The sequence below is a fragment of the Apodemus sylvaticus genome, chromosome 19, assembly GCF_947179515.1.
Source record: "Apodemus sylvaticus chromosome 19, mApoSyl1.1, whole genome shotgun sequence".
Lineage (NCBI taxonomy): Eukaryota > Metazoa > Chordata > Mammalia > Rodentia > Muridae > Apodemus > Apodemus sylvaticus.
This window is the reverse complement of record NC_067490.1, coordinates 2,139,224-2,151,408: the sequence shown is the minus strand read 5'-3', so window position 1 is coordinate 2,151,408 and position 12,185 is coordinate 2,139,224. Positions and strand designations below refer to the sequence as shown.

At 44.5% G+C, this 12,185-nt stretch overlaps 1 long non-coding RNA gene and 2 pseudogenes across 1 annotated transcript in view; all 3 read right to left on the bottom strand.

Moving 5' to 3' along the window:
- Nucleotides 1-718: 718 nt before the first annotated feature.
- The window catches only part of LOC127669413 (RT1 class I histocompatibility antigen, AA alpha chain-like), a 44,510-nt pseudogene continuing 33,043 nt past the window's right edge, over nt 719-12,185 (bottom strand).
- The window catches only part of LOC127669435 (uncharacterized), a 30,668-nt gene continuing 29,157 nt past the window's right edge, over nt 10,675-12,185 (bottom strand). The window contains exon 3 of the long non-coding RNA XR_007974354.1: nt 10,675-10,872. This is a non-coding gene — a long non-coding RNA (uncharacterized LOC127669435). The remainder of the gene's footprint in view (nt 10,873-12,185) is intronic.
- On the bottom strand, nt 10,827-11,612 carry LOC127669428 (H-2 class I histocompatibility antigen, Q9 alpha chain-like; annotated as a pseudogene).

Here is a 12,185-nt window from a genome sequence, read left to right as displayed (position 1 = left end):
CACCTGAGAACCCTGGAAAAGACGCTGGAGAGAAGAGAGGCAGAAATCACCACAGTAGCAGGGGACAGGGAGCGCCCAGGGCAGCTTCATGACTGCATCATTAGAAACTAGAGCAAATGGGTGGGAGGAAATGTGGTGTGACTTATCTTATGCACCAGGCATTTTAAAGGATCCCCAGTTGAGTCTCTGATCTTTAGCCCTGGGAGCTCATATTCCTGGGGGGAGGACAAGGCCTTCCCTGTGTCCTTGTGATCACAGACCCTCAGCATGGGCCTCATAGTGATGGAGAGAGCACAGCCCTGTTCACACTCAACCCCCACAGCCTCATCCTGTCCCAATATATAGACACAGCATAGTGACTCGGATTCTGTAAGATTCTCCATATGTCATTTATTTCTTCAAAAAAATTCTAAGTATTCTCAATCCATTAAAAAATCAACAAGCAATCAACCCTCAGGTCAAGGATGTGAACAATCAAGTTCATTAAGATTCTTTTTTTTTCTCAGTGTGGAAGTGAGGAGCTGCAGCTCAGGGCAGCATGGACCTGACAGGATGCAGATGTCCCCCAGAGTTTGGCTGGACTAGGAAAGTTGGCTGTGGAAAGGAACACAGGTAATACAGGGACAGGGTCCTGTGTGCAGGGGCAGGCTGGGCTCCACAATTCTTCACATTGAGCCCATAGGCTCACAGGGAACATCAAACACTGTTGTCTAAAGAAAACTGAGGGCTCTATGTGTCACAGGAGAGACCTGAACACACTGGCTGTCACTCAGTCCACTCCAGGCAGCTGTCTTCATGCTAGAGAATAAGAGTCATGAACCATCACTGTGAAGTCAACATCCCCCAAACCCATGGCGCACTTACAGGTGATCCTTGGAGTTTCTGAAACCCAATCATGTCAACATTGCTCCCACCCCCACCCCCCAATCAGGCCCAGAGTGTTACCTTTACAATCTGGGAGAGATTCATCAGAGCTCTGGGAGTTGTCCCTGCCTAGAGTAAAAGATTACAGAGATATATTCATAGAAAGGTCTAACCCAGCCCCCCCCCCAAGATGTCTCTGGAGGAGCTATTATGAATTCCCAGAGCTCCCACCATCTCCAGATTCACTCCAATGTTCCCAGGACAATCCTGTCCCCCACACTAACCTGGAGCTGGGGCATAGTCTCCTCCTTGTCCACCTGTGAGAAGAAAATCTGTGAGAGTTCAAGGAAGATCTTGACACTAGGAAGTTCCCAGAACTAACACAGACCCAGGTGGAGACAGGAGCAATGTGGGGTGTGGCTGTGTTTCCCATTGATGGGCAGAGCACACTTCAGAAGGAGGCCAAGAGAAAACCCAGACCCTGCCCTTTCTTACCTATGTTCCTCCTCCTCTTCATCATAAAAGCCACCACAGCTCCAATGATGGCCACAGCTCCAAGGACAACCAGACCAGCAATGATCACCATGTTGGAGTCGGTGGATGGAGGAGGCTCTGGGAAGGACAGGTACAGGAAATGAAGGTGAGGGTCATGACCCCAGCTCTCAGCCCTGACCTGCTCAGGGTCTACAGAAGGCTCCAGCTTTCCCTGACCCCAGCTCTACACCCACACCCCCCTTACCCCATCTCAGGGTGAGGGGCTCAGAAAGCCCCTCATGCTGCACATGACATGTGTAATTCTGCTCCTCCCAAAAGGCACCACCACTGATGCCCACTTCTGGAAGGTTCCGTCCCCTGCAGGCCTGGTCTCCACAAGCTCCATGTCCTGGGTCAGCTCCTCCCCATTCAACTGCCAGGTCAGGGTGATGTCAGCAGGGTAGAAGCCCAGGGCCCAGCACCTCAGGGTGACATCACCTTCAGATCTGGGGTGATGGGTCACATGTGCCTTTGGGGGATCTGTGTGCAAGATTTAAGAGATCATACAATTAGGAAGACAAACTAAAATCTACACAAGACACAGTTAAATCAATGATGACACTGAACTATGTGTCTGTTTGACACTTTGACTGTCATTGCACTAGTGACCAACAGGCAGAGCTGGTCCCCTGAGCATAGAACTGCACATGTTCCTGGGGGACTCAGAAGCTAAGAGGGAATCCACATGAGCCAATGGGTCAGCATGGTCGTCCTTATGTGATGCTCTATAGCGTGAGATATATGGTCACAGAATGGAAGATGGAATGGAAAATAATAAATTTAATATGTTTTTTAGTTCATATTAAAACTAGAAATTAGGGCCATATGCTACTGGAAGGGTGCCAGCACTGAGACTGAACCACTGTTCAGTTGCTGACCAGTATAACTGTCAGTCCAAGTGAACAGACATCACAACATGTATAGCAGAAATGTGGTAAAACAGGGCTGGAGAGATGGCTCAGTGGTTAAGAGCACTGACTGCTTTTCCAAACATCTTGAGTTCAATTCTGAGCAACTACATGGTGGCTCACAACCATCTGTAATGCTATCCAATGCCCTTTTCTGGTGTGTCTGAGGACAGTTACAGTGTATTCATATACAAAAGTAAATAAATAAACCTTTAAAAAAAAAAAAAAAGAGCCGGGCGTGGTGGCGCATGCCTGTAATCCCAGCACTTGGCGGATTTCTGAGTTTGAGGCCAGCCTGGTCTACAGAGTGAGTTCCAGGACAGCCAGGACCACACAGAGAAACCCTGTCTCGAAAAAACCAAAAAAAAAAAAAAAAAAGAAAAAAGAAAAAAAGAAAAAAAAGAAAGAAAGAAATGTGGTAAACCTCTGACAGTCACCTAGAGAAAATGACTTGCTCAGAAGGCTTTCTTATACAATCCACGAACACCAGGTAAAATCACCTCCAGGGGGGCCTAGGCTTTCCAAATTGACCTATTGTGATGATGATGATGATGATGATGGTGGTGGTGGTGGTGGTGGCGACGATGATGACAATGTCCTGGAGACTTTCCTATAGGGCCCTGGATGGAGGCATTTTCTCAATTCAGGATCTTCTTCCCATATACATCTCAGTCTGTGTTGACAAAATGCGAACAGCACAGCCTCCAGGGGCTGAACCTTTCCATACTGATCATTAATAATAATTTTTAAAATGCCATACTGACTTTCTAAAGGCCCCTGGATGGAGGCACTTTCTCAATTCAGGATTCTTTCCCCAAATACATCTCAGTCTGTGTGGAGTTGACAAAATGCAAACAGCACGGCCTCCTGGTGTGTCATGAGCCATAATGGGACAAGCTAATATACTAGCAGATGATCATCCGGAAATGCCTGCCCCGGTTATTATATAATCTGTGACAGGTGAGCCCCCATTCAGCAAGAGTGTGGGGGACTGATTTTAGGAAAGATTCCTGCTATTTATATGCTTTTCCTGTTATTATTATACAGTTATATAATCAATAAGTAATAGCACACCCCTATAGAGCAGATCTCTGCAGATCCACGAAGATGTACTGTCTTATAGTGATGCTATGTAGCCAAACAGATGGCTTAAGTTTTAATGATGATCCTATAAGAATTCCTAAAATTATATCTGTGATTATTAAGTTCTTTTATAATGGGACTCCTACTAGGTCCTTTTCTAATAGTCAAACTGCAAGGAGAACTCTGCCAGTCTCCCAAGTGTCACAAGTTAATTGCTCTTAGATGACAACCAGACTTTCTCCTGCTCATAGCACATTCCAAGAGGTTGTAAAACAATTAACCAAAGGTCATAAAAAGGGAACTAACAATTTATTATAGGTGCTAGGACAGAAGATAAAATATTGACTGGGTTTATCTATACAAACCTTCACTTATAACTTAGTTATGGTTTTAAACTTTCTACGAACCTGTAGAGAAGACCTATGTGATAGATGTTACTATCTAGATAGTTACTCCTAATGGATATGCATGTAAATATTCTCTGTTGTAAACTATATCAATTTATGACTTGGTATTTTGTGTGAACGTGTGATGAACTTTGTAACATGTCTATGTTACAAAGTTACAAAGCATGTAACTTTTATATCATGCATTCTGAAAGATGTATAAGTACTGAAGACAAAAGAGATAGTCCACTATGACTACCACTACTACCTCTCTCTCTCTCTCTCTCTCTCTCTCTCTCTCTGTCTCTCTCTCTCTCTGTCTCTCTCTTACACATGTACTTTTCCCCTCCTCTCTCTCTCCAGTTCTCTCTCACTTTTTACCTTTCTCCAATTAGAACTTTTCCCTTTCCCCGCTTAGGATCTTTCTGCTTTTCCCTCTTAGATAGCTTTACATAGGAAACTTTTTACAACTTAGTAATAAACTCATTAACCACTTTTTTTTTGTTTTGTTTTGTTTTGGTTTTTTGGTTTTTTGAGACAGGGTTTCTCTGTATAGCTCTGGCTGTCCTGGAACTCAACTCTGTAGACCAGGCTGGCCTTGAACTCAGAAATCCACCTGCCTCTGCTTCCCAAGTGCTGTAACCACTTCTTTAAGCATCCTATTTTTCTCCCTGCAAAGACTTCTGACTAGCAAGCTGAAAGTTAGAGCCCAGGAGTTCCTGCTGAGATAGAACAAAGACCACACTGCTTAATCCTCTGCTGTTAGGCTACAGGTGTTAATCACCTAAGCCAGCAGTCTTTCACCCTCAGAAAGAGCAAGAAAGTTTCAAGGACATTTTAGAAGTTATCATCAGTATTTTTAGTACAGTTAGAAAGCCCTGAAATCCTCACACTTCAAAGCCATCATCACCAGAGTCCTATTCCATGTCACCACAACAACAGACAGATGGACATAGAATTAAACAGGCATGAGAAGACGCGCTCTTGCACTCTTTGGACATCTACTATTTCCCTTCTTGCTCAGACTCCATGCAGCTTCAGGTCCTGCTCCAACAGACAGCTGCCCAGCTGGGGAAACATTCAGGGCTGACCCTGTGGGGCTTGCTAGGGTTCTTGCATGGATCAGAGGGCTAAGGGATTTTGCAAAGATCACACCGCACAGCAGACTTCATGTGAGAATATTGGGGTTGAGTAGTGAGTGGAAGAGAACAGTGTCATCTGTGAAGACCTGGGCTGGACAAGGGTGCACACAACTTGTGGCCACAGTGGAAATGTGTCACATTTGGTAGCTGGTGATGATGTGGCTTCTGGCACTGAGAGTCTGAAAGCAGGCTGGTTCTGGAATGTGGGTGGTCATTGGTTGACAGACATCCATTTGTCTTATTTATTATTTAAGGTGAGAAAATAGGAAGGGGTGACTGGTGGGGCAGAATGGGGTCACTGAGCTCTTTAGACTGCTTCCTGTTGTCTGAGGGTGTTAACATCTTTGAGGACTCAAGAAAGCTGCGATGCTGTCTAGGTTCAAGATAAGCATGCTGTTCCCTCCCTGTCCAGGCTCTGCAGGACCATCTGCAGCTGGGGAATGCAGATGTGTCTTTAAGTTGAATTGTCATGGGGCAGGTGCTTTGAGGCTGTCTGCCATGCAGGGTTTGAGGAAACACCTGGAGCGAGCATTTTACTGAAGCATATGTGTATATAAGGATCAGAGGGTAAAGTTCAGGAGGTTAGAATAATTCTTTCTTCCTTAGATGAACATTTTAAACTTTTATGCCCATTAGCTGGGGGTGGGGCATCTCAAACAACAGAGAGGAGGAGGAGACCCCACCCTCAGGAATAAGCTGAACAGGCAGGAGATGAAACAGGCTGTGATTGACAGTACTTACTAACCTGAGAGAGGTGGATTCAAGTAGATTTTTTGAAGCTTAAAATAATTTTTTTTAGTTTACAAAATGAGATAACTTTTAGACATGTGAACACATCACTGGGTAATCAGTACTGAACTTCACATTGTAGAAAAGGCAGCAGACTCAGGCCTTGGATCCATAAAAGGGGACCCAGAAAAGGAGTTTGGAGGTAAAAGCATGAACATTCTGCCCTCTTTCCAGAACACTGCGTGTATACAGACCGGACAGGTGTTTTTAGCTCAGAGAAACACTTTTAAGTCTATTCTTAGAAGACAAACATGAGAAATTCATAATCTTGAGCTCGTGACGATGATAATAGCAATCACTGTTTATCATAGCCAGATCAATAACTGATCAGAGCTCCACTGATTAATGCTAAAACTCTGACCTTCTTAGATCTTAATGTAACAAAAGCATAGCAAGGGAAGAAAACTGAAGCATTTTTCATTTTTACATACACCTTAAATCACTTTTTTATACCTTTACAAATTACATTACACACCTTAAAACACCTCCTTAGAGCCTTATAAATTGCATTTAAAACACTTTTTACACCTTTATAAGTAAGTCACATTCACAGATCTCAAAGCTCACTATTAAGATCATTGCAATTTACTTAAAGCTTTCATATCCACAGAACTTACATAAGCTTTACCATTTTTTCTATCCAAGTATTCACCACAAGACACAGGTGGCTGGGTCCTGAGAGCAGTCACAGTTAAACAACTTCCTTTACAGAATTACATTGAAATCTGCTGTGTGCTTTATCTCTTCTTAGAATCTGGTAACAATGTGTCAGTGTCTAGACCTAGTAGCAACTCTAGGAAAGTGTCTGGTGATTTTCACACATGAAGAGAACTGAGAAGCACCTGAAGCCTGTGTTGTTGCTGCTGTTAAACTGACAAAGTTCTCCCTGGTCAACACCACCGAGATCTGTGAAGGGGGAATTTCACCTGAGTAAGCAGGAAGTACAGACTAAGAAGCTTCCAGATCTATTAATAATGACAGACTTATCCGTTACCTGGACAATCACTGAAGGTTCTGCTGTAGTAGTCTTGATTTCACTGGGGACAGAGGACCCAGGGCCGCATCAGTCTTCCCAGCCTGGTCCAGAAGGTCCAAAGACTGTGCAGTGGATGAGGACCCTGGGGGATCAGCCTACCTTGTCTAAGCAAATTGGGGCAATCAACTCCCCAGTGTCCTGCTTGTTCACAGTTTGGACAGGTTCTTGGTGACAGACAAGATGAAGGGCAGATTGTCACCCAGTGGATGGCTCCAACCCCATCAAAGACCTGAAGAGAATGAATGTTCTCAACCTAGACAGGGAGTGCAGAACATGCAGCTTTTACAGCTATAGAAAACACAGAGACTGCTGGCTGCCTGGACAGTCTCCCAGGGTTCCTCTGGAAAGGTGGGGCATCCATGTCTTCAGGCTCCTGGCCCAGAACATCTGATAGATTGTTCTGTGAAGCGGGAATCATGAGGGACTTCTTCTCTACCTGGTCCTGGCAGACTTCAGCATTTGCCTTCCTGTGCTTTCTTTGTCCAGTTTGGACAGCATTCTGTCTCAGTTGAAGCAAGGGCAGATTCTTGTCCAGTGGCAGCTTGCCGCATTTGAAGCAAACTCCATAAGGAGGTTCTTCCATGCTCATCATCTTCCTTGAAGTATATGGGGGTGCTGCCAGGGGCTGACACATCTAATTGTAAAAAAAGTCTTAAATTAATAAAATATATTTAAATGCCATATTCTGTAGCTGTCTGAGGATTTTGAAGACTACTACCTAACAAAACCAAACCAACAAAGGTTGGATTAACTATTAACTAGCATTTTAAAAATGTTCTTAAACAGTTCATAATAGTTTTTAAAAGAATTAGTATTTCCCATTGCAATTTTAAGGAGTACATAGGTATTTTAATACCATAGGGTTTATTTATTTTAATACCATACATAGTATGTTGTTACTGAAAGAATAGAAAATACAGCCTAACTCCAGCCTTCTAAGGAGCCCCAAACACTTCATATTCCAGAGCCTGCTCTTTGTGCTCTTTGTTAGAAACTAGGTAAAAGGTCACAGTCCAGAGCCCACCCTTTGTTCAGAGCTAGGCAAAAAGGCCTTGAATAGGTGATCCTGGCCCCATAAGGTAACTGGAAATGAGCTAAGCTTATCTTGCTTCTGTAAACTGCTTACGCCATTAACCCTATCCAGGAGTTCACGCAGCTATAGACATTCATGAAAATAGGAAACTAATTGGTCCATAATTTAAATAATATGGTAATTTAAACTGTATGGCCTAAAAACTATGGAGTGGTACAAATCGATTGGCTCGCATTTCGAGGGCTCTCCATGCTAAGAAATGATTGGTTTGTGATTTGCGGGCTTTGTTGTAAATTTATAAAAGCTGTTGCAATTTAGCACTCGGGGTCCGCAGTCCCCTAACCCTGTGCGGTGTACGGCTGTGGAACCCAGAATTCTGGAATAAAGAAATCCTCATGTTATTGCATCGAGACTGTTTCTCGAGAGTGATTTGGGTGTCACCTTCTGAGGCGTGGGGTGCTGGGGCACCCTCGGTTTTGGGGGGTCTTACATTACCAAAATATAACCTTACTTTTGTTAGAATATACAAGGATCTATACCAATGTAACCTACTGTAACTTTAATTTGAATCAATATACAAAGATCTATACTAGTGCAATCAAATATACATCAATATTGTATCACTATACAGGGATCTATACCAATGTAAGCAAATACAACCTTGATTTTCCATCAATATACAAACGTTTATACCCATGTAGGCAAATATAACCTTAATTTTGTATCAATGTACAAAGATTTATCTCAATGTAATCAAATAAACCTCAATTTTGTATCAATATACAAAGATCTATACTAATGTAATCAAATACAACCTCAATTTTGTTTCAATATGCAAAGATCTAAACCAATGTAAGCTAATATAATTTTGTAAATTTATACAATAATTTTCTATCAATATACAGTTGTACATAAGAATAGATTGAATAATTTAACCCTGTTTCCTATTATTCCTGTATTATTCCTATATCCTCCATTGTGTCTATATTTAAAAAAAAAAAAGATTTTAGGTGTATCACAGTAAAACTGTTTTCAGCAATGAAGCTGTTTCAGCCAAGCTGTCCACAGTGTTAAGCTTGGTTGTATTTGGCGGTCTTAGGATTCAGGATTTTTGAGTTCAGAGTTCTCTACAGGGTTTATGTCAGTTTCCTATGAACTCAGGAAATTGAGTGTCCTGAGCAGTTTGTAGTCTGAACTGATTATTGGGTGATGTTTGCCACTTTAGCAGCAACACTGTCTATGTAGAACATAGCAGTCAACCCAAAGGTGTCCACTGTTTGCACAGGACCTGGCAGCAGAAGAGGCATGGGGCAGTTTACCCCAGTAGTTAGTGTTAACACAATCCAGGTGAATTTGCCATTGGTCGGCCGTGTCATCCTTCTTCTTGGAAACCTAAAAGATTACTGTTAGGAAAGCTAGTAAACCTATTCATTTTAAGTGTCATAGTCCGCACATCTCAGAACATTTAAGAGCCTCAACCTCTTAAGTAATTCAAGGTATACAAACGTTGTTTCTAGTTACTTGCTTTAGATTGAAACTTGGGAACACACAGAGGAAGCAAGATGAAGGTCATTTCTAGAATCAGTTCCTACCTTGAATGACTACTGGTGTGATGACAGAAGAGTTTATGTATCCACAATATTCTTATAGAATTTGACATAATATTTGTAACTTTTATGCCTTAAGTGTTAGAGAGTAAATGAAAACCAATAGATTATGAGATTGGTGGCAATAGAACGGTCCCTTATTTTCTGTTTTTCTATGTCCCATACCAAGTGGTTCTTCTGATATGAGATGGAATTATTGGATTTTCCTTTAACAATCATGTGTGGGTTTAGAGAAGGAGAGACCTACACTCTAACCCCAAAATCCAGCTTAATGTTTAATTGAACTGAAAAGTGGCAAAGACCATTTGCCACCTATGCCTGTAGAAGGAGGAAGAGACAAGATGGAGACAGATGACACCACTTGGCCAGTTGACTCCTCGTCTTGGGACATTTTCTCTTGATGACCCATCTTTTTCCTTCAGACGTTTCATTTGCCCCATGATCTTCAGATTCCTTAGTTGGATGCTTTTGTTCTCCTGGAAGGATAGGAGCATCGCCCTGCGCAAACCCTAACTCCCGGGGCTCCCCATTTTGGCCATTTTTTTCTTTCTTTTTGGCAATAGAAAAAGATGAATCTAAGTTACGTATACCTACATAGAGTTAAATATACTGCATTGCAGCAAATGAAGATTATCTGTTATGGATATTAATTATAACCTTTTAGTTTTAAGTTTCAGGCCAAATTTTGTTATATACTTTATTGTAGAGACCCTTATTGGGGTGCCATGCCACCTGGCAGGAACTTGACATAGACCAATGTGAAGTTCCTCTCCCAGTCTTTGAGCAGGAATTCCTGTGTTAGCCATAATTCTCTCCACCTGGGGTGGAGTGCTCAAAGTTGAAGCCCATTGTTCTTCAAGGACCTGCAGTTTCCTGAGAGGCACTAGCCACCTGCTGAGCAACCTGAACCTGTTCTGCCAATGAGTTTCCAGCCTTTGGGGGAAGGGTCCCCCCCCTATATATTTGGTGACCCCCATTAAACTTTGAGCCTTAATCAGAAAACCTTTTGTCTTGGCTTCATGTTTCTCTCGCAACCCCGGTCTATCCCCAGCTTTCCTTCCAGGTAACCTGGTAACCCGTTTGATGTAACTCGCCATTTACACTTTATCAGTTTTAAATTATACCGAATGATTTTACAAATTCACACATAGTTTACACCATAGTCTTAAAGAGATTTTTTTAAAAAAGATTTATTATTATATGTAGATTATTTATTATTATATGTAAGTACACTGTAGCTGTCTTCAGACACGCCAAAAGAGGCTGTTAGATCTATCTCATGGACCTGACAGGATGCAGATGTCCCCCAGTGTGTGTCTGGACCAGGAAGGTTGGCTGTGGAAGGGAACACAGGGCAGTGCAGGGACAGGGTCCTGTGTGCAGGGCAGGCTGGGCTCCACAGTTCTTCACATTGAGCCCATAGGATTACAGGGAATATCAGACACTGTTGTCTAAAGAGAACTGAGGGCTCTGGGTGTCACAGGAGAGACCTGAACACACTGGCTGTCATTCAGTCCACTCCAGGCAGCTGTCTTCATGCTAGAGAATGAGAGTCATGAACCATCACTGTGAAAAAAACATCCCAACAAAGCACCACTCACAGGGTATTGTGCGAGTCCCTAAACCCGATCATGTCCACATTGGCCCTCCACAATCAGGCCCCAGAGTGTCACTCACCACCCTCCCTCTGGTTGTGGTAGCTCAGCACAGTCCTCAGGTTCACTGGGAAACTCTTCTCATTGCCCTTGGCGATCTGTGTCTCCCATCCCTCCGGCTCCATCCAAGGCGCACGCGGCTCCATCCTCAGATTCTCTGCTTTGCAGTCAAAGTGCACGAATTGCATGTGGTCCACGTAGCTGACTTCCAAGTTCCAGAGCTCCCCGAGGCCGAGACCGGGCCGGGACATGGCGGTGTGGAAATACCCCACAGAGTGTGAGCCTGGGGGCGGCGGGCAGTGAGACCCCGACCTCCTCCCGGGACCCCGGACGGGTGCGTGGGCCGGGAAGGGAGCAGGGCGCGGGGCTCGGGAGGCGGGTGGAGAAGGGAAGGAGGGTCCGGTGGGCGACTCTGGGACGCGGCTTCCCTGGTTCCGCACCCGCCCCTCTCCGCATAGGCCGTTTCCCTCCCGACCCCCGCACTCACCTGCTTCGGTCTAGATTGCAGCAAGGGCGGCCGCCAGCAGCAGGATCAGCGTGCGCGACGCCATAGCGTCCATCTGGGATTCGGGGCATCTGAGTCCCGCGGGATGCGTGGACTTTATAACCAGCGCCCGCGGTGACGCTGGTTGGTTCCCAGTGCTTTGCGCCACCCAATGGGGGCGAGTCCTGCCAGCGTCCTCAGTGTCCTGACTGAGATTAGGAGTAAAAGTGAAACTGAGGAGATGGCGAATCCCCAGTCCTGGGCTTCCCCACCCCTGACCACACCGCCTGGAGACTAAGACTTTGCCTGAATCCCGTGCTGCGGACAGAGCCCTGTTTGTCATGGTGACTCCGAGTTCTGACCCAGAAGCTGTCAGGACACCAGCAGAGATCCGCAGGCCAGACTCTGTATGTCCTCTCCTCCACCCTTCCTCTTCCCTCTTCAGAAGTCAGACCCTGGAGTCTTCTAGAAGAAAAGCCACTTCCGGGAATACATTGGCAAAGCAAGAGGTTGCCAATGTTGCTTTGCCAATGCAAAGCAAAGATGCAGTGGAGAAAAGCTTCTCCTGAAGGTGGAGGCGCTGGGCTGCAAGTCCCACACGGACCCCACAGAGACCAGGCTCTGAGTGCACCTGCAGTGAGTGGTTCTCACTGCTGACCCTGAC